Below are 25833 nucleotides of genomic sequence, written 5' to 3'. Positions count from 1 at the left end.
GAGTTGCATCCAAAGAACACCATACCTACTGTGAAGCATGGGGGTGGCAACATCATGCTTTGGGGCTGTTTCTCCGCAAAGAGACCAGGACGACGGATCCATGTACAGGACAGAATGAACGTGGCCATGTATCGTGAGATTTTGAGTGCAAACCTCCTTCCATCAGCAAGAGCATTGAAGATGAAACATGGCTGGGTCTTCCAACATGACAATGATCCCAAACATACTGCCCGGGCAACAAAGCAGTGGCTTCGTAAGAAGCATTTCAAGGTCCAGGAGTGGCCTAGTCAGTCTCCAGATCTCAACCCCATAGAAAACCTTTGGAGGGAATTGAAAGTCTGTGTTGCCCAGCAACAGCCCCAAAACATCACTGCTCTAGAGGAGATCTGCATGGGGGAATGGGCCAACATACCAGCAACAGTGTGTGCCAACCTTGTGAAGACTTACAGGAAACGTTTGACCTCTGTCATTGCCAACAAAGGATATATAACAAAGTATTGAGATGAACTTTTGATATTGACCAAATACTTATTTTCCACCATAATTTGCAAATAAATTCTTTCCAAATCAGCCAATGTGATTGTCTGGATTTTTTTTCTTATTTTGTCTCTCATAGTTGAGGTCTACCTATGATGTCAATTACAGGCCTCTCTCATCTTTTTAAGTGGAAGAACTTGCACAATTGGTGGCTGACTAAATACTTTTTTGCCCCACTGTATATATATATATATATATGTATATATATATATATATATATATATATATATATATATATATATATATATATATATATTTATATAACTTTATTGTCCATTATATACTATTTTATTGTTACACTGCTGCTGAGTTTGGCCTCACTTTTTTATTTTCTTAAAAGGTGGAGTTGAGCTTTAAGCTAAATGCAGTTTCCATTGCTACATTATAATGTAGTGTAAATAGAGAATCCAAATACCTTGTTATTTTGCATACAGTTTTCTTGATGAAAGACTGTGTCTAATCTCATTGCAAGCATAAATAATCGTATCTTGCAGTCTGATGGTAATCAAATTACTTTTGAAGGAGGCATATTAACAGAAACAGTTCTTATTGCCCATATGTGTGTGTTTTCTCTAATGCAGAATTAATGATGCCTGAGCATTATGGTCCACGTATTATAATGCAGGCTTTGAGGTGTCATCTGCGCTGAATGTGATGATGATGACTAGAGATGAGCGAAGAAATGAAAAATTCGATTCGACTGATTCGGCGAATTCGTGGACAATATTCGATTCGAGTCGAATAAATTCGCTGTGAATTTAACTTAAAAAAGGGTGTTTCTAGGCTTCAGAGAGACTTAATATTAGTGCAGAACACTGTACCTTTAATTTAAATGCCCTTGGAGTCTGCTGGGGAAGAGAAATAATACTGTCAGTCAGTATGACATGCAGATGAGTGCCGTCGATCTTAGAATCACCGCACACTTCACTCATTTGGGCAGTCACGGGGCCAAAACCAGAGTGTGGAGCCACAGTGTGGCGGTGGAGGCAGCAGCAATGGGAGGCCATACAGCACCCTATGACAAAAATGGAAACCACCAGCAGTGTGAGGAGACCTGAAAGTGGCACATGGCAGAGTGTGGCGATAGAGACAGCAGCAATGGGAGGCCGTACAGGGACCCATGACACACTCTGGACCTGGCAGCAGCATGAGGAGGCGGTACAGGGGCCCATGACAGATTACGGGCCTGGCAGCAGCATGAGGAGTCGGTACAGGGGCCCATGGCAGATTACGGGCCTGGCAGCAGCAATGGGAGGCCGTACAGGGACCCATGACACACTCTGGACCTGGCAGCAGCATGGGGAGGCGGTACAGGGGCCCATGACAGATTACGGGCCTGGCAGCAGCATGAGGAGTCGGTACGGGGGCCCATGACACACTCTGGACCTGGCAGCAGCATGAGGAGGCGGTACAGGGGCGCATGACAGATTACGAGCCTGGCAGCAGCAACTTGGACAGGAGGACGTTCAGCTTCTGCACCGTCGGGTGCGTGCTCGCAAACTGTTGTCTCTTGGAAACGGATTCCAAGAAAGACTGCTGACGGAATCCGTGAAGAGGAGTAGCAGGAGAAGGAGCATCTGAACGAGCGGAATATGCCAACAAGCGACAACAGTGGCCCATGACAGATTACGGGCCTGGCAGCAGCATGAGGAGTCGGTACGGGGGCCCATGGCAGATTACGGGCCTGGCAGCAGCTATGGGAGGCCCGTAATCTGCCAGCACCCTATGACAAAAAATGGAACCCACCAGCAGTGTGAGGAGACCTGAAAGTGGCACATGGCAGAGTGTGGCGATGGAGACAGCAGCAATGGGAGGCCGTACAGGGACCCATGAGAGACTCTGGACCTGGCAGCAGCATGAGGAGGCGGTATAGGGGCCCATGGCAGATTAGGGGCCTGGCAGCAGCTATGGGAGGCCCGTAATCTGCCAGCACCCTATGACAAAAAATGGAACACACCAGCAGTGTGAGGAGACCTGAAAGTGGCACATGGCAGAGTGTGGCGATGGAGGCAGCAGCAATGGGAGGCCGTACAGGGACCCATGAGAGACTCTGGACTTGGCAGCAGCATGAGGAGGCGGTATAGGGGCCCATGGCAGATTAGGGGCCTGGCAGCAGCTATGGGAGGCCCGTAATCTGCCAGCACCCTATGACAAAAAATGGAACACACCAGCAGTGTGAGGAGACCTGAAAGTGGCACATGTTTGGGGCATGATTCATGGCGGATTTAGTCAGTTGTGTCAGGAACTGGTGGTTTGAAATCCAGACTAATCCACGCCTGATTCATTTTCACAAACGTGAGTCTCTCCACACTTTGGGTGGACAGTCGTGTCCTCCGCGGAGTTGCAATACCTCCTGCCGCACTAAACACGCGCTCCGATGCCACGCTACTGGCCGGGCATGACAGCCTTTCAAGGGCAAATTCAGCTAGTTGGGGCCAAAGGTCAAGTTTCGTTGCCCAGTAGTCAAGGGGATTGTCTACCTCGGTTGGCAGGGTGCTGTCCAAGTAGGCCTAAGCCTGTTGTTTGAGGTCCTGCTCCAGGTCCACCTGATGCTGCTGCTGCTGCTGCGGCTGGTTAGTAGTTTCCTCACTGCGCTGGTGAAGAAAGCTACTCATCATCGACTGCAGACTGAGGCAGCCGCTGCTGGTGGAGCTGCCACTGCTCCTACCACCCCACCCCTCCCCTGCTGCCATGGCAGCGGAACACGAGCGCACAGGGCCCACAGTGTCTGAGGATGGACGTTGGCGCAGACAGGCAGAGACCAGCTGACTACATAGGTGTTTTTTATAGTACGTTATTTTGGCCTCCCTCTCAGCAGGTGTGAAAAAGGCCACCATTTTTGAACGGTAGCGAGGGTCCAACAAGGTGGACAGCCAAAAGTCATCCCTCTGTCTGATGGTTATTATTCGGCTGTCGCTACGCAAGCAACCGAGCATGCTATGGGCCATTTGTGCCAAGGAATGCGAGGGACTCCCTGCCTCCATCTCCACAGCATACTGCCACGGTGCGTCTAGGTCCTCTGTCTCCTCTTCCTCCTCCTCTACCAGATGCTCCTGCTCCTCCACTCCTGTCCGCTGAGTGGAAAAACCACCCATTTCACTCAATAATTCCTGAGCACCAATGTCCTCCTCTACCTCCTCCTCTTCTTCCAGTCCTGCCCCCACAGGGGCCATGTGGCGTTGAGATCTGTGCGCCACGTCTACCGCACCCTGACCAGCCATTGTTAACAGCATTTGTTCCAGGACGTGCAACAGAGGAATGACGTCGTTCATCCCATAGTCCTGCCGACTCACGAATAGCGTGGCCTCCTCAAAGGGCCTGAGCAAGCGCAGGTGTCACGCATGAGCTGCCAATGGCTGACATCTAAGTTACACAGGGAGTACCTTTATCTGCTTTTAACATCAGGAAATCTGTGATGGCCTTTTGCTGTTCGTAAAGGCGGTCTAACATATGTAGGGTTGAATTCCACCTTGTTGCAACGTCACAGCATGAGGAGTCGGTATAGGGGCCCATGGCAGATTAGGGGCCTGGCAGCAGTTATGGGAGGCCCATAATCTGCCAGCACCCTATGACAAAAAATGGAACACACCAGCAGTGTGAGGAGACCTGAAAGTGGCACATGGCAGAGTGTGGCGATGGAGACAGCAGCAATGGGAGGCCGTACAGGGACCCATGAGAGACTCTGGACCTGGCAGCAGCATGAGGAGGCGGTATATAGGGGCCTACGGCAGATTAGGGGCCTGGCAGCAGCTATAGGAGGCCCGTAATCTGCCAGCACCCTATGTCAAAAAATTCAACACACCAGCAGTGTGTGAGGAGACCTGAAAGTGGCACATGGCAGAGTGTGGCGATGGAGACAGCAGCAATGGGAGGCCGTACAGGGACCCATGACAGACTCTGGACTTGGCAGCAGCATGAGGAGGCGGTATATAGGGGCTTATGGCAGATTAGGGGCCTGGCAGCAGCTATAGGAGGCCCGTAATCTGCCAGCACCCTATGTCAAAAAATTCAACACACCAGCAGTGTGAGGAGACCTGAAAGTGGCACATGGCAGAGTGTGGCGATGGAGACAGCAGCAATGGGAGGCCGTACAGGGACCCATGACAGACTCTGAACTTGGCAGCAGCATGAGGAGGCGGTATATAGGGGCCCATGGCAGATTAGGGGCCTGGCAGCAGCTATGTGAGGCCCGTAATCTGCCTGCACCCTATGTCAAAAAATTAAACACACCAGCAGTGTGAAGAGACCTGAAAGTGGCACATGGCAGAGTGTGGCGATGGAGACAGCAGCAATGGGAGGCCGTACAGGGACCATGACAGACTCTGGACTTGGCAGCAGCATGAGGAGGCGGTATATAGGGGCCCATGGCAGATTAGGGGCCAAGCAGCAGCTATGTGAGGCCCGTAATCTGCCTGCACCCTATGTCAAAAAATTTAACACACCAGCAGTGTGAAGAGACCTGAAAGTGGCACATGGCAGCAGAGTGTGGCGATGGAGACAGCAGCAATGGGAGGCCGTACAGGGACCCATGAGAGACTCTGGACCTGGCAGCAGCAGGAGGAGGTGGTATATAGGGGCCCATGGCAGATTAGGGGCCTGGCAGCAGCTATGTGAGGCCCGTAATCTGCCTGCACCCTATGTCAAAAAATTTAACACACCAGCAGTGTGAAGAGACCTGAAAGTGGCACATGGCAGCAGAGTGTGGCGATGGAGAAAGCAGCAATGGGAGGCCGTACAGGGACCCATGAGAGACTCTGGACCTGGCAGCAGCATGAGGAGGCGGTATATAGGGGCCTATGGCAGATTAGGGGCCTGGCAGCAGCTATGTGAGGCCCGTAATCTGCCTGCACCCTATGTCAAAAAATTAAACACACCAGCAGTGTGAAGAGACCTGAAAGTGGCACATGGCATGAGAGACTCTGGACCTGGCAGCAGCAGGAGGAGGCGGTATAGGGGCCCATGGCTGATTAGGGGCCTGGCAGCAGCTATGTGAGGCCCGTTATCTTGCAGCACCCTATGTCAAAAAATTTAACACACCAGCAGTGTGAAGAGACCTGAAAGTGGCACATGGCAGCAGAGTGTGGCGATGGAGACAGCAGCAATGGGAGGCCGTACAGGGACCCATGAGAGACTCTGGACCTGGCAGCAGCAGGAGGAGGTGGTATATAGGGGCCCATGGCAGATTAGGGGCCTGGCAGCAGCTATGTGAGGCCCGTAATCTGCCTGCACCCTATGTCAAAAAATTAAACACACCAGCAGTGTGAAGAGACCTGAAAGTGGCACATGGCAGCAGAGTGTGGCGATGGAGACAGCAGCAATGGGAGGCCGTACAGGGACCCATGAGAGACTCTGGACCTGGCAGCAGCATGAGGAGGCGGTATATAGGGGCCTATGGCAGATTAGGGGCCTGGCAGCAGCTATGTGAGGCCCGTAATCTGCCTGCACCCTATGTCAAAAAATTAAACACACCAGCAGTGTGAAGAGACCTGAAAGTGGCACATGGCATGAGAGACTCTGGACCTGGCAGCAGCAGGAGGAGGCGGTATAGGGGCCCATGGCTGATTAGGGGCCTGGCAGCAGCTATGTGAGGCCCGTTATCTTGCAGCACCCTATGTCAAAAAATTTAACACACCAGCAGTGTGAAGAGACCTGAAAGTGGCACATGGCAGCAGAGTGTGGCGATGGAGACAGCAGCAATGGGAGGCCGTACAGGGACCCATGAGAGACTCTGGACCTGGCAGCAGCAGGAGGAGGTGGTATATAGGGGCCCATGGCAGATTAGGGGCCTGGCAGCAGCTATGTGAGGCCCGTAATCTGCCTGCACCCTATGTCAAAAAATTAAACACACCAGCAGTGTGAAGAGACCTGAAAGTGGCACATGGCAGCAGAGTGTGGCGATGGAGACAGCAGCAATGGGAGGCCGTACAGGGACCCATGAGAGACTCTGGACCTGGCAGCAGCATGAGGAGGCGGTATATAGGGGCCTATGGCAGATTAGGGGCCTGGCAGCAGCTATGTGAGGCCCGTAATCTGCCTGCACCCTATGTCAAAAAATTTAACACACCAGCAGTGTGAAGAGACCTGAAAGTGGCACATGGCATGAGAGACTCTGGACCTGGCAGCAGCAGGAGGAGGCGGTATAGGGGCCCATGGCTGATTAGGGGCCTGGCAGCAGCTATGTGAGGCCCGTTATCTTGCAGCACCCTATGTCAAAAAATTAAACACACCAGCAGTGTGAAGAGACCTGAAAGTGGCACATGGCAGCAGAGTGTGGCGATGGAGACAGCAGCAATGGGAGGCCGTACAGGGACCCATGAGAGACTCTGGACCTGGCAGCAGCAGGAGGAGGTGGTATATAGGGGCCCATGGCAGATTAGGGGCCTGGCAGCAGCTATGTGAGGCCCGTAATCTGCCTGCACCCTATGTCAAAAAATTAAACACACCAGCAGTGTGAAGAGACCTGAAAGTGGCACATGGCAGCAGAGTGTGGCGATGGAGACAGCAGCAATGGGAGGCCGTACAGGGACCCATGAGAGACTCTGGACCTGGCAGCAGCAGGAGGAGGTGGTATATAGGGGCCTATGGCAGATTAGGGGCCTGGCAGCAGCTATAGGAGGCCCGTAATCTGCCAGCACCCTATGTCAAAAAATTCAACACACCAGCAGTGTGAGGAGACCTGAAAGTGGCACATGTTTGAGGCATGATTCATGGCGGATTTAGTCAGTTGTGTCAGGAACTGGTGGTTTGAAATCCAGACTAATCCACGCCTGATTCATTTTCACAAACGTGAGTCTCTCCACACTTTGGGTGGACAGTCGTGTCCTCCGCGGAGTTACAATACCTCCTGCCGCACTAAACACGCGCTCCGATGCCACGCTACTGGCCGGGCATGACAGCCTTTCAAGGGCAAATTCAGCTAGTTGGGGCCAAAGGTCAAGTTTCGTTGCCCAGTAGTCAAGGGGATTGTCTACCTCGGTTGGCAGGGTGCTGTCCAAGTAGGCCCAAGCCTGTTGTTTGAGCTCCTGCTCCAGGTCCACCTGATGCTGCTGCTGCTGCTGCGGCTGGTTAGTAGTTTCCTCACTGCGCTGGTGAAGAAAGCTACTCATCATCGACTGCAGACTGAGGCAGCCGCTGCTGGTGGAGCTGCCACTGCTCCTACCACCCCACCCCTCCCCTGCTGCCATGCCAGCGGAACGCGAGCGCACAGGGCCCACAGTGTCTGAGGATGGACGATGGCGCACAAAGGCAGAGACCAACTGACTACATAGGTGGTTTTTATAGTACGTAATTTTGGCCTCCCTCTCAGCAGGTGTGAAAAAGGCCACCATTTTGGACCGGTAGCGAGGGTCCAACAAGGTGGACAGCCAAAAGTCATCCCTCTGTCTGATGGTTATTATTCGGCTGTCGCTACGCAAGCAACCGAGCATGCTATGGGCCATTTGTGCCAAGGAATGCGAGGGACTCCCTGCCTCCATCTCCACAGCATACTGCCACGGTGCGTCTGGGTCCTCTGTCTCCTCCTCCTCCTCCTCTACCAGATGCTCCTGCTCCTCCACTCCTGTCCGCTGAGTGGAAAAACCACCCATTTCACTCAATAATTCCTGAGCACAAATGTCCTCCTCTACCTCCTCCTCTTCTTCCTGTCCTGCCCCCACAGGGGTCATGTGGCGTTGAGATCTGTGCGCCACGTCTACCGCACCCTGACCAGCCATTGTTAACAGCATTTGTTCCAGGACGTGCAACAGAGGAATGACGTCGTTCATCCCATAGTCCTGCCGACTCACGAATAGCGTGGCCTCCTCAAAGGGCCTGAGCAAGCGGCAGGTGTCACGCATGAGCTGCCAATGGCTGACATCTAAGTTACACAGGGGAGTACCTTTATCCGCTTGTAACATCAGGAAATCGGTGATGGCCTTTCGCTGCTCGTAAAGGCGGTCTAACATGTGTAGGGTTGAATTCCACCTTGTTGCAACGTCGCAGATCAGGCGATGCTGTGGAATTCCGTTCTGCCGCTGCAGCTCAATGAGGGTGTTCTTTGCGGTGTAGGAATGGCTGAAATGCATGCACAGTTTACGTGACATTTTAAGGATGTCTTGCAGTGGGATGGTGGATTTTAGGAACCGCTTGACAACCAGATTGAACACGTGAGCCATGCATGGCGCATGGCACAACCTTCCTTGACGCAGAGCAGACACCATGTTCTTTCCGTTGTCAGTCAACATGGTTCCGATTTTTAGTTTGCGCGGAGACAGCCATCTGTCGATTTCTCTGTTCATTACACTCAGCAGTTCCTCCCCTGTGTGACTACGTTCGCCAAGGCATACCAGGTGCAGCACAGCGTGACACCGTTGCGCCCTGCACATGTGATATGCCGGTCGGGTAATGGGACTTGGCACGGGGGTGGCGGCTGAGGACACGGCGGAAAAAGAGGTGGTAGAGGCGGACATGCTTGCTGGACCAAGGACGTGCAAACGTGGAGGCAAAAGCGTCGTGACCTGTCCAAGTTGCTGGTGCGGCTGTGCCGGCACCACGTTCACCCAGTGGGCCGTAAATGACATGTACTGTCCCTGACCGTAGTTACAGCTCCACACGTCGGCGCTGCCGTGCACTTTGGCAGAGACCGACATGCTCAAAGACTGGCCCACCATCTCTTCTACATGTGAATGCAGGGCTGGCACTGCCTTTTGGGCAAAGAAATGACGGCTTGGCACTCTCCACCGCGGCGCGGCACAAGCCATCATTTCTCGGAAAGGTGCTGAGTCCACCAGTTGGAAAGGGAGGGACTGCAGCACCAGCAACTTGGACAGGAGGACGTTCAGCTTTTGCACCGTCGGGTGCGTGCTCGCAAACTGTTGTCTCTTGGATACGGATTCCAAGAAAGACTGTTGACGGAATCCGAGAAGAGGAGTAGCAGGAGAAGGAGCATCTGAACGAGCGGAAGATGCCAATGAGCGACAACTCCCCTCAGCAGAGGTGTTGGAGCCTTGACTGGCTGATAGAGGGCGATTGACGACGTCGGGTGACGGAGCAAGTAACGGAGCGGGTGATGGAGCGGGGGCTGGGGCAGGCAGAACCGCCGTATGTTTATCACGGTTTTCCCAGGCCACCGAATGGTGACGCTGCATATGCTGACGCAACGCTGTAGTCCCAACATGGGCCCCCTGGCCACGCTTGCATTTCTGGCCACATAGTCGACATACGGCTACATTTACTTCCTCGGGCGGCTTGAGGAAAAATTGCCACACCACCGAGTAGGAAACTTTGCCCCCGCTACTCTTCACTGGCTGACTGCTACTTCCTCCGTGCGCACCGGCACCACTACTGGCCGTGGTGGTAGGCTGCAGTGGAGCTGGTGCTCTACTCCGTGGACGTTTGGCTCCACTGACACTGATGCGACCCTGCTGCTGTCTCCTGGGCAACCCACCGACTGTTTTGCTCGCTGCCAAGCTGCCACCCTCTTCTCCTGATGATGCGGAAGAAATTGCCTGATGACGACGAGGCTGCCAAGTGCGATCAACCTCCTCATCATCAAGTAGGGTCTCCGCCTCACTACTAGCCCCCTCGGCTGCGTCTGGGTCAGGAGACAGACCTGTCTCTAGACCGGCTACCGAGCCACTCTCCTCGCCAGTACTTGTTCGCTTGGCTGCTGAAAAGGCCGATGTCTCCCCCCGTTCCTGACCGCCCTCTGTTAGCTCTTCCTCACTGTACAGTGGGGCTGAGCCCACAGCATGCGATACTTCGCTTGGTGAGGGAACAGCAAAGGACAGGGGCAGGTAGAGGACACGTGATTTCAGTGGGCTTGGTCCCGGGCCATGCCAACTAACGGTTGTGTCTGACGTACCCACCGACCGTTGGCTGTAGGTGTCAGAGGTGACCTGGGAAGAGGAAGACGACCGAGCCAACCAATCAATGACGGCAGGGTTGTCGGTGGAGACACGACCGCTGGATGACACCGGGAGCACTGGCCTCTGGCTGCGAATACTGCTGCCTCGACCCCTTCCTCTGCTGCCACGTCTGCTCGCTCCTAAAACATTGCCTCCTCTGCCACTCCTCTGCATGTTGTCTGACATACTATTTAATTCAACGATTAGGTGTCCCTGAGTAACAATTCTCTGGCACTCAGTAACAATTCTGTCTGTCCCTGAGTATGAATTCTGTGGCCCTGAGTAACAATTCTGTGTCTGTGCGAGTAACAATTCTGTGTCTGTGCGAGTAACAATTCTGTGTCTGTGCAAGTAACAATTTTGTGTCTGTGCGAGTAACAATTCTCTGGCACTCAGTAACAATTCTGTCTGTCCCTGAGTAACAATTCTCTGGCACTCAGTAACAATTCTGTCTGTCCCTGAGTAACAATTCTCTGGCACTCAGTAACAATTCTGTCTGTCCCTGAGTAACAATTCTCTGGCACTCAGTAACAATTGTGTGTCTGTGCAAGTAACAATTCTGTGTCTGTGCAAGTAACAATTTTGTGTCTGTGAGAGTAACAATTCTCTGGCACTCAGTAACAATTCTGTCTGTCCCTGAGTAACAATTCTCTGGCACTCAGTAACAATTCTGTCTGTCCCTGAGTATGAATTCTGTGGCCCTGAGTAACAATTCTGTCTCTGTGCGAGTAACAATTCTGTGTCTGTGCAAGTAACAATTTTGTGTCTGTGAGAGTAACAATTCTCTGGCACTCAGTAACAATTCTGTCTGTCCCTGAGTAACAATTCTCTGGCACTCAGTAACAATTCTGTCTGTCCCTGAGTATGAATTCTGTGGCCCTGAGTAACAATTCTGTCTCTGTGCGAGTAACAATTCTGTGTCTGTGCAAGTAACAATTTTGTGTCTGTGAGAGTAACAATTCTCTGGCACTCAGTAACAATTCTGTCTGTCCCTGAGTAACAATTCTCTGGCACTCAGTAACAATTCTGTCTTCCCTGAGTAACAATTCTCTGGCACTCAGTAACAATTCTGTCTGTCCCTGAGTATGAATTCTGTGGCCCTGAGTAACAATTCTGTCTCTGTGCGAGTAACAATTCTGTGTCTGTGCAAGTAACAATTTTGTGTCTGTGAGAGTAACAATTCTCTGGCACTCAGTAACAATTCTGTCTGTCCCTGAGTAACAATTCTCTGGCACTCAGTAACAATTCTGTCTGTCCCTGAGTATGAATTCTGTGGCCCTGAGTAACAATTGTGTGTCTGTGCAAGTAACAATTCTGTGTCTGTGCAAGTAACAATTTTGTGTCTGTGAGAGTAACAATTCTCTGGCACTCAGTAACAATTCTGTCTGTCCCTGAGTAACAATTCTCTGGCACTCAGTAACAATTCTGTCTGTCCCTGAGTAACAATTCTGTCTGTCCCTGAGTATGAATTCTGTGGCCCTGAGTAAGAATTCTCTGGCACTCAGTAACAATTCTGTCTGTCCCTGAGTATGAATTCTGTGGCCCTGAGTAACAATTGTGTGTCTGTGCAAGTAACAATTCTGTGTCTGTGCAAGTAACAATTTTGTGTCTGTGAGAGTAACAATTCTCTGGCACTCAGTAACAATTCTGTCTGTCCCTGAGTAACAATTCTCTGGCACTCAGTAACAATTCTGTCTGTCCCTGAGTATGAATTCTGTGGCCCTGAGTAAGAATTCTCTGGCACTCAGTAACAATTCTGTCTGTCCCTGAGTATGAATTCTGTGGCCCTGAGTAACAATTGTGTGTCTGTGCAAGTAACAATTCTGTGTCTGTGCAAGTAACAATTTTGTGTCTGTGAGAGTAACAATTCTCTGGCACTCAGTAACAATTCTGTCTGTCCCTGAGTAACAATTCTCTGGCACTCAGTAACAATTCTGTCTGTCCCTGAGTATGAATTCTGTGGCCCTGAGTAACAATTCTGTCTCTGTGCGAGTAACAATTCTGTGTCTGTGCAAGTAACAATTTTGTGTCTGTGAGAGTAACAATTCTCTGGCACTCAGTAACAATTCTGTCTGTCCCTGAGTAAGAATTCTCTGGCACTCAGTAACAATTCTGTCTGTCCCTGAGTAACAATTCTCTGGCACTCAGTAACAATTCTGTCTGTCCCTGAGTAACAATTCTGTCTGTCCCTGAGTATGAATTCTGTGGCCCTGAGTAAGAATTCTCTGGCACTCAGTAACAATTCTGTCTGTCCCTGAGTATGAATTCTGTGGCCCTGAGTAACAATTGTGTGTCTGTGCAAGTAACAATTCTGTGTCTGTGCAAGTAACAATTTTGTGTCTGTGAGAGTAACAATTCTCTGGCACTCAGTAACAATTCTGTCTGTCCCTGAGTAACAATTCTCTGGCACTCAGTAACAATTCTGTCTGTCCCTGAGTAACAATTCTCTGGCACTCAGTAACAATTCTGTCTGTCCCTGAGTAACAATTCTGTCTGTCCCTGAGAATGAATTCTGTGGCCCTGAGTAAGAATTCTCTGGCACTCAGTAACAATTCTGTCTGTCCCTGAGTAAGAATTCTCTGGCACTCAGTAACAATTCTGTCTGTCCCTGAGTATGAATTCTGTGGCCCTGAGTAACAATTGTGTGTCTGTGCAAGTAACAATTCTGTGTCTGTGCAAGTAACAATTTTGTGTCTGTGAGAGTAACAATTCTCTGGCACTCAGTAACAATTCTGTCTGTCCCTGAGTAACAATTCTCTGGCACTCAGTAACAATTCTGTCTGTCCCTGAGTAACAATTCTGTCTGTCCCTGAGTATGAATTCTGTGGCCCTGAGTAAGAATTCTCTGGCACTCAGTAACAATTCTGTCTGTCCCTGAGTATGAATTCTGTGGCCCTGAGTAACAATTGTGTGTCTGTGCAAGTAACAATTCTGTGTCTGTGCAAGTAACAATTTTGTGTCTGTGAGAGTAACAATTCTCTGGCACTCAGTAACAATTCTGTCTGTCCCTGAGTAACAATTCTCTGGCACTCAGTAACAATTCTGTCTGTCCCTGAGTATGAATTCTGTGGCCCTGAGTAACAATTCTGTCTCTGTGCGAGTAACAATTCTGTGTCTGTGCAAGTAACAATTTTGTGTCTGTGAGAGTAACAATTCTCTGGCACTCAGTAACAATTCTGTCTGTCCCTGAGTAAGAATTCTCTGGCACTCAGTAACAATTCTGTCTGTCCCTGAGTAACAATTCTCTGGCACTCAGTAACAATTCTGTCTGTCCCTGAGTAACAATTCTGTCTGTCCCTGAGTATGAATTCTGTGGCCCTGAGTAAGAATTCTCTGGCACTCAGTAACAATTCTGTCTGTCCCTGAGTATGAATTCAGTGGCCCTGAGTAACAATTGTGTGTCTGTGCAAGTAACAATTCTGTGTCTGTGCAAGTAACAATTTTGTGTCTGTGAGAGTAACAATTCTCTGGCACTCAGTAACAATTCTGTCTGTCCCTGAGTAACAATTCTCTGGCACTCAGTAACAATTCTGTCTGTCCCTGAGTAACAATTCTCTGGCACTCAGTAACAATTCTGTCTGTCCCTGAGTAACAATTCTCTGGCACTCAGTAACAATTCTGTCTGTCCCTGAGTAACAATTCTGTCTGTCCCTGAGAATGAATTCTGTGGCCCTGAGTAAGAATTCTCTGGCACTCAGTAACAATTCTGTCTGTCCCTGAGTAACAATTCTCTGGCACTCAGTAACAATTCTGTCTGTCCCTGAGTAAAAATTCTGTGGCCCTAATAACGTTTCTGTGGCCCTAAGTAACAATTCTCTGGCACTGAGTAACAATTCTGTCTGTCCCTGAGTATGAATTCTGTGGCCCTAACTAGCGTTTCTTTGTCCCTAAATAACGATTCTGTGGCCCTCATTAACAAGTCTGTGTCCCTGAGTAATGGTTCTCTGTCCCTAAGTAACTTCTCTCTGTCCCCAATTCTCGTTTCTGTGGCCCTAACTCTGTCCCTGTCCCTAGTACAGAGCGGTCTGCCTCTGTTCAATGACTGCAGGCAAATGAAGATTTCCAAAATGGCCGCTATATATACCTCGACCATTACACAGTGCTGGCTGGCTGGCTGCTGATTGGCTGATGCGATCACATGTCGTTGAGGAATGCATTATGGGGCAGCGCGCCTTGTCTGCGCGCCTTCCCCGACATCCCCGCTCCGTCGCCGCACATGTCAGCCGCCATTTTCGGAAAAATTTCGATTCGCGCGTCCGAATTAGGCTGTTTTTCGGATTCGGCACGAATCGAAATTTTTCCGATATTCGACTCGAATTCCACTTCGGATACTTCGATTCGCTCATCTCTAATGATGACGATCATTATTATTTTTTGTTAATATTATAATAACAAATCAGTGAGTATAGCAGCAGGGTTTACAACTTGCTTGTGAAAGGGTCAGGTGGTTAGAATCATTTCATGTACATCTGATAATTCTGTTTTATGTTCCGTTTTACTTGATACCGAGAGTCTGCAGGAGCCTGATTTTTTTTACCTGCAAGTAAATGTTGATTAAGCCCTGATGTAATCAAAATCCATAGACTTTTCTCATGCCTCACAGTGTCTTACTGTCATGTTTTGCTGTATTTATGATTCATTAATGGTGGACCTTTTAGGAGTGCAGCTGTCTGAACTTCTGGTGTCTATATGTTCATACTGTATACAGTCAATGACTTAAGAGTGATCCCAGTGGTATCATTGACCAGCTATGGTTCCATCTACAGGTGAAACTCGAAAAATTAGAATATCATGCAAAAGTTCATTTATTTTAGTAATGCAACTTAAAAGGTGAAACTAATATATGAGATAGACTCATTACATGCAAAGCAAGATAGTTCAAGCCATGATTTGTCATAATTGTGATGATTATGGCTTACAGCTCATGAAAACCCCAAATCCACAATCTCAGAAAATTAGAATATTACATGCAATCAATAAAACAAGGATTGTACATAGAACAATATCGGACTTCTGAAAAGTATAAGCATGCATATGTACTCAGTACTTGGTTTGGGCCCCTTTTGCAGCACTTACTGCCTCAATGCGGCGTGGCATTGAAGCTATCAGCCTGTGGCACTGCTGAGGTGTTATGGAAGACCAGGATGCTTCAATAGAGGCCTTCAGCTCTTCTGCATTGTTCGGTCTCATGTCTTTCATCTTTCTCTTGGCAATGCCCCATAGATTCTCTATGGGGTTAAGGTCAGGCGAGTTTGCTGGCCAATCAAGCACAGTAATCCCATGGTCATTGAACCAGGTTTTGGTGCTTTTGGCAGTTTGGGCTGGTGCCAAGTCCTGCTGGAAAATGAAGTCAGCATCCCCATAAAGCTCATCTGCGGAAGGAAGCATGAAGTGCTCCAAAATCTCCTGGTAGATGGCTGCATTGACCCTGGACTTAATGAAGCACAGTGGACCAACACCAGCAGATGACATGGCTCCCCAAATCAACACAGACTGTGGAAACTTCACACTGGACTTCAAGCATCTTGCAGTGTGTGCCTCTCCATTCTTCCTCCATACTCTGGGTCCTTGGTTTCCAAATGAAATGCAAAAGTTGCTCTCATCAGAAAAGAGGACTTTGGACCACTGAGCAACAGACCAGGTCTGTTTTTCGTTAGCCCAGGTAAGACGCTTCTGAAGTTGTTTCAGGAGCAGCTTGACAAGAGGAATACAACATTTGAAGCCCATGTCAAGGATCCGTCTGTGTGTGGTGGCTCTTGATGCACTGACTCCAGCCTCAGTCCACTCCTTGTGAAAGTCCCCAACACTTTTGAATTGAAATAAAGGAACTTTTGCACGATATTCTAATTTTTCAAGTTTCACCTGTATATATGGTCAGTAATGTCACCCGGGAGACACCTTCTCTTTATAAAAGTCAGTTGTCATCTGCTGGACCTGTCATTCTGCAAGAGGGAAGCAATTGGAACTGACGTGTATCAGGGGTGGCATTTTTTTCTTTCAGTGGGTCGGTGGTTTGGGGCATTATGATTGATGTGGATCTATATTGTAGGGCAACCTGATTTAGAGTGCATATACATCATGTGATGTTATCTTTTGCTATTAAAGAAACAACTTTTTTTAAAACTGTGTTCGGTTTTTTTCTTTTTATTTTATTTTTGTTTTTTGAGAATTATTAAGTGTGCTATCCAGGGGCGGACTGACCATTTGGGAACTCGGGCACTGCCCAAGGGCCCAGGGTCAATAGGAGGCCAGATGAGATGCCCCTGGTACCTTTCATAGGCTTTTTTGGGTGTGGTTTGAGTGTGGGCAAGGACACAGGGGCCCCATGATCCCCTATTGCCCGGGGGCCCCATGAGTTGTCAGTCCGCCCCTGGTACTACCCCTTACTTATTCACATAGGGACAGTAGCTGAAGTCCTCCTTATTGTTAAGGGAGGATTCTAAATTATGATAAGCCCCTGCCCACAAACCCTCACAACCACTGGCTTGCCCCCCTTTCTTGGCTTTCCAGGCTACATCTTCAGATAAAGGTCTGGGATGGATTTTTTGAGAGAATCTCACACTTTTTTCTTGGTTTTTATATGGGGATTCCGCTTAAAACCCATACCAGACCTGAAGGACCTTGTATATATTCTAGCAGATCCCTCACGCTATTTTTTTTTATTTCCCAGCTTCTTTTCCTTACATAGCTGGGGATTCCCAAGGGCCCAGTGATGTCATTGGATTTTAAGGACTCAACTGTGTCTGCCGGTGTCCTTAACATAGCTGGAGATTCCCAAGGGCCCAGTGATGTCATTGGTTTTTAAGGACTCCACAGTGTCTGCTGGTGTCCTTAACAATGGCTGACATGTGTAAAAGTAGAAGTAAAACCATTTGTGTTTGGACTAAACCTTAAGTTCATCCATAGAACTCTTACTAACCTTTTAGTTCCCTTCTGCTCTCTTCCATTTGATTCTGCTTGCAGCTGGGTTATGGAGAGCTGGGGATTTGTGGTGTTCTATTTCATACTGAAGAAATTAATGTATGCCATTAATCCTACCTCAATATTGCAACTGTTTGCTAGGATATGAGAACAGGGGGGCTGGAGGAGAATCGAGCCCCAGAACGGACAGTGAGGGTTAAGTACCCTTCATGCCAGTTGATTTTAAACTGTAATTTTGCTTTAAGTGGTGTATACTACCAACCTATACTAACCCTTTATAAGGCTACATATTTAAGCTGTTCTTTAATGTGAAGCTCCTTATATCATTTCATGCAATCATAATATAAATATTTTTGTATTAATTAAGACACTACATTTGCAAATCAACTGATAATCAGTGTTAAATGGATGAAGACTAAATGTGCAAGTGTGTTTCTGCATATTCTGCTTACTAAAATGTTATATACATAGATATGAGCTGTGTTTATGGAGCTATTTACATGAATACATGCAAATTATTTTAACTCTGTTATGTCTTTTTTGTCTTTTTTATTAGTTCAACTGATATTTTATGAAATGTGCTAAATCAAAACAAGGCTGGCTTGAAAAAGAGCCAATAAAGATGTTTTTCCAAAGCCTAGATAAAAAGCCTGGATATAATTTGCTCGGACAGACAGTAGATATTTGTTATTGACAAAAAGTCAGATTGCCTTATATCACGTTTGTTCTTTTAGACACAAGTAAACAAATGGAGGATGAGGGCTTTAAACCCAAGAGACAGTATGAATAATTAAGGAGAAAGTACCAGCTCTGTTGGATAAATATCAAGAAGCACACAATGATTATTCTCCAATTACCAGCAATTTCCTGTTGTAATTGCTTTATTTTCATGATAAAGGGGGCTTTATTTCAACATACAGTTTACTATGTGGAAATAGCATAGGACTTGATTCAATTCAAATCCCAATTATTGTGTTTTTAGAAATAATTATAAGTTAGAGCAAAGTGCACAGTACCCAGCATGTTGCTTTGAAACATCGTTCAACAACCTTTTCAAGACAAGAGATGATCAGCTACTTTTTCTTTTGTAATGAGCTAACATAACTATGGATATTAGTGAAAGGAAAAGGGAGATACAAAAGATACAGGTCTGTTTGTGTAGTTATCACACGAGGTGCAGTTCAAAACTTTGATTACTTTTTTCTTTCACACATCTCCACTTTAAAGTGTAACTCCACTTTTTTTTATTGGGAAAAAAATCCTTTCTAGGTGATGTATACGTACATTGCAAGGATTTAAACAAACATTGTATCAGATTCCTACCCTTTTCTGTTCAGAAGAAAAAGCTGTCTGTTACACTATGTCCTTTCAGACTGATTCCTGAATGGAAGGGTCTAGTTCATTATAATCACCTGGTGAACTTTCATTGTTCTAATGAAGAAAGTTACAGTGTCTGTATCCCTCTAAAAGTATTTAACTCTTAGGTAATATCTCATCAAAAATAAAATTAATATTGCAGAAGATACCTAATATTTTACTTGAATCGTAATGCAAATGTATGGAAAATCAACAATCACACATGCAGGAATTTACCTTTATGGGGTCATTCTGTACATCAACTGTGTACAAGACACCACTAGGTTGCCATATTCTATTTAATTTATTGACAGTTTTAGTGAAATACAGCAACCTCCGGTTGAAATAGAAAATTAATTTTTAATAACAATAGATTACAAAGCAGCTTACATAGCAATTTTATATGCTATATTTGCTTAGTGAAAGTGAAATTCCCAATCACTATTTTGCTCAGGCACATAATTTTTGATGAGTGAAATTGCCCTTTTTCTTTTGGTTGTGGAGATACTGTATAAAGCAAAGGAACAAATGTCAGTGATATGTGTCCCAGTTCTTTATTGTTATTATACAGGATTTATTCAGCACCAACAGTTTGCACAGCGCTTTACAAAATCAAGGAAAACATTACAGTTACAATATAATTTGGTGCAAAAGGAATCAGAGGGATCTGCTCCATAAAGCTTATAATCTAAGAGGGAGGGTCAAGTAATTCAAAAAAATAATAACTGTGGGGGATTAGCTGATGGAGAAGAAAAACACAGGGGGGTTATTTATTAAAACTGGAGAGTGCAAAATCTGGTGCAACTCTTCATAGGAACCAATTAACTTGCAGCTTTTATTGCCAAAGCTTAGTTGAACAAACTGAAGTTAAACACTGACTGGCTGCACAGCTGATTTTGAGTGCATTAGTTTTAGTAAATCTACCCCACAATATATTAGTTATAAGTAAAATAGGCTTCTTTAAAGAGAAGGGTTTTCAGGGATCGTCTAAAGATGGATAGATTAGGACAGCCTTTCTGAACCAGAGTGCCCAGGCACCCTGGGGTGCCCAGAGATTTCTTCAAAGGTGCCTTGGAAAAATGTCTAAAAATTGCCCAAAACTTGTATACAAGCCTGCCTTTTAGTTACATAAAGCCACAGGTTTTCATTGTGCACCATTACGACCTTCTAGCTGCCAGCATCCTGACAACCAATGACATCATCAGTTGATAAGGGGGATGTCAGCTGCTTGAACAGCATCCTTGTTTGACCCTCCCCTACCCATCTAAATCAGTGCTAGAGACACATTAGCTCAATGATGGAGAAAAATTGAGGGAGAAGAGAAACATTGGAATACTACTCAGTACCGGTGTGCAAAAGTGTATTTGCTTTGGAAGAATAAATCATCTCTAATATTAGGTGTCCTATATGTGGGGATGTTGCTGCGTTATATAAAACTTTTTACATTTAGAATGTGGTAGTTTTTTAAAATTATGGACAGTCTTGAGGCACCCCATTTTAGAATGGGGTGCCTCAAGAATGTTCATAATTTTATAGTGTGCCTCTGGACTGTCCATAATTTTTAAGGGTGTCTTGACTGAAAAAAGGTTGGGAAACACTGGATTAGGATATAGTCAGACAGATTAGGGTAGAGAGTTCCATAGGATGGGGGCACATCAGGAGAAGTCCTGGAGGTGAGCATGGAATGAGGTGACAAGGGAGCTAGAGAGCTAGAGAGCAGGAGATCTTGGGAGGACAGAAGAGAGTGGTTTGGTAGCTTTTTTGAGGCCAGGTTAGTGATGTACCTGGGGGCAGAATTGTGGTTGGCTTTGTAAGTTATCAGATGATAACACATTTTCTAACAATTTTCTTCCCATCTATGGCCATCTTTACTCTCTCAACAAAGAGCTTTATTTTTTAAGAAGGTAAACCTTATCAGAGGAACAAGGTTTGCTATCCTTCCCTGTTGGATACACAGATAACTGTTTAATACTAAGGAGATTACATTGACACCAGTTTTGTAGTTATCAGTGGGACTACACTGGTCTGGATTAGCCTACCTTCTATGACCCCTGCATCCACAATATGGTGGGGGTCTGGCTTTTGCACATGGTTTAATTGGACAATAACAAACAATGACATATACCATTGACATTCCTGGCATTCAGGTATTTATTACCTGGGAAACGTGTAGCAATATCCTTGATAAAGTGACACTATATCAATTTTCATCAAATGTTATGTTTTTTAAATGTAATAACAAGGACATAAAATGGGATATATAATTAGTATACATAGTCAGAGAAGCTGCAAGGTGTAATATCTATTTCAGTTGAACAGAAAGAATACCCTCTAAGAGATAATTTTGATGTCATGCCCCGGTTGTGTATAGATTTGAAGTTACAACATCTAAGAAGCTTTTTAATCAATCACTTTGAATGTATAGTGAAAATCTTTGGACTTTTATAAAATTTTAATAATGATGTATTTAATTGTATTCAATAAATGTGACATATTTGATGATTCTTTGTCCAAGATTGTGTGTGCTTAAACCTAGAAGCAATGATTTCTTTTATTGCAGCTTACCAATTCTTAGTTGTGATGGCTGTATTAATTTCCTTGTTTAGGGTTTTCTTTAGGGTAAGTCTGTTGTTTTTCAAAAGAACATGCTCTCTTCCAGATGTATCAGTTTACAAGGATGAGACAAACCATTTAACACTGGCTGGTGTGCTTAAGATGATCAGCTTTTATTTATGTAAAACCTTTATCCCAAAAGGAAAACTGATTATAAATTATTAGCAGGAGTTTGCCTTCAATTTGCTAGTGTATTTAAATTTGCTAGTAGTTTTAACATTGCCTCCCCCTAGATTGACAATGCTGCTGTCCAAATCTGCCCCCTGTGCTAATTCCTCCAGAGTGGTGTCTCTCTCATGCAGGAGGTGTGTTGCTGGCCAGATCACCATCATTGGCCAGATCATACATCATTGTTAAAAGGGGAAAATAGCCTAAAAAAGTAAAACAAAACAGCCACTACATATAAGGATTGGTAAGCTGCAATATATTTCATTTTTGGTTTAAGGTTTAATATCCCTCTATCTACAGGTCTTATTGGCATACAGATGTGACACCATGGCCCACCCCAATGTAAACCCAATCACTAAAACCTTATGTATGCACGCTTTAACATGTCAGTGTACTTTCAAAAGTAATTTTCAATATTATTGAATCTGTAGCTTTCATTAAAATCATATCTGACCATTCTGGTGATTATTTCCCCATTTGAAAAAAATAAAGTTTAGTGTAAAGAAGGGGAAAAAAAGAAAGTTACACATTTGAACTTAAACATGCATGTCAGGGCTACCTATGCACAAATATGTTGACTGCGCTACACATGTTACATATCATGCTAATAAAAAAACAGAAACATGAAGCACTAAAATTTATTAGTGGAAATATCCAAAAAATTCCACAAAACCAGTTAGGTGTTGTCACTATAACCCAAAAACAAATGCAAAAAATAACCACTGTAAAGAAAACACCTGGGTAAAAAGAGGTTACTTTTAATGATGAAAAATTTGTGGTTGGGTTTATTAAAAAACAAAGAAACAAAGCATTTTATTATCAATATATTTTAAATATTTGGTATCAAAAATTTGGGGGGGAGGGAAACTACAAGAGGGTAGCCCCCAGCATTATAAATGCTAAACAGAAAGATGCACCACGGCACAAGCCATAAATACAAATTACCAAACATGCAACATGCAAGGCTAAGGTAGCATCTTGTACTGTATCTGTAGAGTCCCTGGGTGCTCGAGCTATGAGACTAAATACACCCCAGTCTGCAATTGCTAAAGCAACGCACGTTGTATTTGCTATAGAGATGACTCACCATATTGCACAAATAAAATATTAGGGCAGATAGCATTAGCTCATAATATTGAATTCATTACATTTTTGAAATATTGAGAAGTCCAATGATCCGAAGATGATCCAAACATGGTCTCATAGCATGGTAGATTAAAATGAACCATATACGTTGATTGTAGTGACAAAGCTCAGGAATTTAATTAATTCAATATTATGAGCCAATGCTATCTGCCCTAATATTTTATTTGAGCAGTATTGTGACCCATCCCTATAGCAAATGCAATGTGTGTTGCTTTAACAATTGCAGGCTGATGTGTAGTTAGTCTTATAGCTCGATCATCCAAGGACTCTACACATATAAGATGCTACCTTCTTGTATGCTGCATGTTCAATCATTTGTATCTACGGCTTGTGCCATGGTACATTTTTCTATGTACAATTACTTGGCATCAGAATAAAATTATTTTTTCCATAGATGTTTTTTGCTTGTTTGTCTGATATGTACTGGTTGTGCGTTTATTAATTGAGTGATTGTTTATAATACTGGGGGCTACCCTATTGTAGTTTTCCCCAAAAAATGTTGATAACTAATATTTAAAATATATTTATAGTAAAGTATTTATAGTAAAGTGCTTAAGTTCTGAATAAACCCAACCACAGATTTATTGTTACTAAAAGTAACCACTTTTTACCTAGTTATTTTCCTAGTTATTTTCTTTACAGGGGTTCTTTTGTGCACATACCACATATAATGCACGATGGAATAAGAGCTATATTTCTAGGCACATTATTCACAGTTAGCTCTAAACTGATGACCTGTTTTATGGGTGCATTCAATTTTTAGGCTTGACATGCCAAGTATCTATTTACTTGGCACAACCTCATCTTTTATATTTTACCCCCCAAAAAGCTTTTTTATGCTCTAAAATTACCTTTGTTGTATTTTAAACTAACATTTTGCTTTAACAGGGCACTAATATTGTGTGACATAAAAAAAATAACATCCACTATTTTATTCTCCATGGTGCCTGCTTTCAGAAAATCTATGATTTGGGTACTTTAAGTAATCTACAGGCCTAAAATGATTTCTAAACATGAGCAAAAACACAAAAGTAGCTCTAGCAGTGAAGGGATTAAGGGTGAATTAAGGTTTAAATGGATCCTGAGGGCTAAAATTGCACTTTTCAGGTATCCTGGAACTGTTCTCTGTGGTAAAAGCTGGTCCCCCATTATTGTTATTACATTTTTTTCACAGCTAGAAAGACTACAGAAACAAATATAAATAAATAACAATATATAATGTGCAAATACACAAAAATGGAACACCTCCTAATAAAGAAAAAAAAAATAATTTCCACTGAAATTCATTTTGCTCATCCGTATTTATAACTGCACATTCTAAATAGATATGAGAAAAATATTTAATAAAATTTCAGTACAGAAAGTGCATAAAGGAAATATGTAAACATTTTAGTTCATTTTTTTAATTTTATAAATGTGTAAATGATGATCCATGTCTGTTTTTAAATATATATTTACAGTTTTTGTTTTACAAATACATGACAAAGAATGGGTTATTTAAACAGACAGCACAGTAAGAACTGCCTGCTTCAGGGCCCCAATTAGTCTGCTACAAACATCTGAAAGGGCACTAATATTAAGGCATAAATCAAGTCTATAACGTATTTGTTTATATGTGTAAATATCAGCTTGAGCTTGTCTACATTGTTAACAACCATTTTCTTCATCAAAAAAGCCTGTAAACATATGGAAAGTAACCGCGAGCCCCACCTTCTGGGTGAAAGAAAGAGAATATAAAATATTCATATTTTATATTTAACAAAAAAAAAAAAATATATATATATATATATATATATATAGTATATTAATATACAGTATATGTTACAGATTATGGGTTCCATTTTTTGTCTGAAGAAGCAGGAATTAATACATTTTACATGTATGAGAAAACTGAGTAATCTAATTGAATATTCATTATTTTAAATGATAATGTTTAAAAATTGAAAATTGTAAGACAATTTTTATATTTTTACATTTTATCTGATCATTTAGAAGAATAGTACCGTGACAGCCTTCAAAATCCTTCATACAAGTTATTTTATGTCATTGTATCTTTATGGGATATCATGTCAAGATACTACAATAGGTGATTTAATACATTTTTCACTATATACGGGATATATATAGATAAAAGGAAGAAAGACAGATAGATACAGTGGATATAAAAAGACTACACATCCCTGTTAAAATGTCACATTTCTATGATGTAAAAAAATGAAACAAAGGTAAACCATTTCAGAACTTTTTCCACCTTTAATGTAACCTATAAACTGTACAACTCAGTTGAACAACAAACTGAAATCTTTTAGGTGGAGGAAAGTAAAAATAGAAAAACTAAAATAGTATGGTTGCAACCTTGGTTTCATCAGACCATAACACATTTTCCCACATACTTTTGGAAGACTTCAGATGTGTTTTTGCTAAATTTAGCCGGGCTTGGATGTTTTTCTTCGTCAGAAAAGGCTTCCGTCTTGCCACTTTAGCCCATAGCCCAGGCATATGAAGAATATGGGAGATTGTTGTCACATGTACCACACAGCCTGTCCTTGCCAGATATTCCTGCAGCTCCTTTAATGTTGCTGTAGGCCTCTTGGCAGCCTCCCAGTTTTCTTCTTGTCTTTTCATCAATTTTGGAGGGACATTCAGATCATGGTAATGTCACTGTTGCACCATATTTTCTCCATTTTGGATGATGACTGCCTTCACTGTGTTCCATGGTATATCAAATGCTTTGAAAATTCTTTTATACCCTTCTCCTGACTGATACCTTTTAATAATGAGATTCCTCTGATGCTTTGGAAGCTCTCTGCGGACCATGGCTTTTGCTGTAGGATGCAACTAAGAAAATGTCAGTAAAGACCTACTAGAACAGCTGAACTTTATTTGGATTTAATCAGAGGCACTTTAAATTATGGCAGATGTGTACTGACTCCTATTTAACATGATTTTGTATGTGATTGCTTAATTATGAACACAGCTACATTCCCAGTTATAAGAGGATGTGCACACTTATGCAACCACATTATTTTAGTTTTTTTGTGTTTACATCTCCCCTAAAAGATTTCAATTTGTTTTTCAATTGAGTTGTACAGTTTATAGGTCACATTAAAGGTGGAAAAAGTTCAGAAATTATTTATCTTTGTCTCTTTTTTTACATCACTGAAACCTGACATTTTAACAGGGGTGTGTAGACTTTTTATATCCATTG

The sequence above is a fragment of the Staurois parvus genome, unplaced genomic scaffold (genome assembly GCF_062004578.1).
Source record: "Staurois parvus isolate SC_StPar_1 unplaced genomic scaffold, SC_StPar_1.0 ptg000204l, whole genome shotgun sequence".
In the NCBI taxonomy this organism is placed as follows: Eukaryota; Metazoa; Chordata; class Amphibia; order Anura; family Ranidae; genus Staurois; species Staurois parvus.
Note: the sequence above shows the minus strand (reverse complement) of the source record.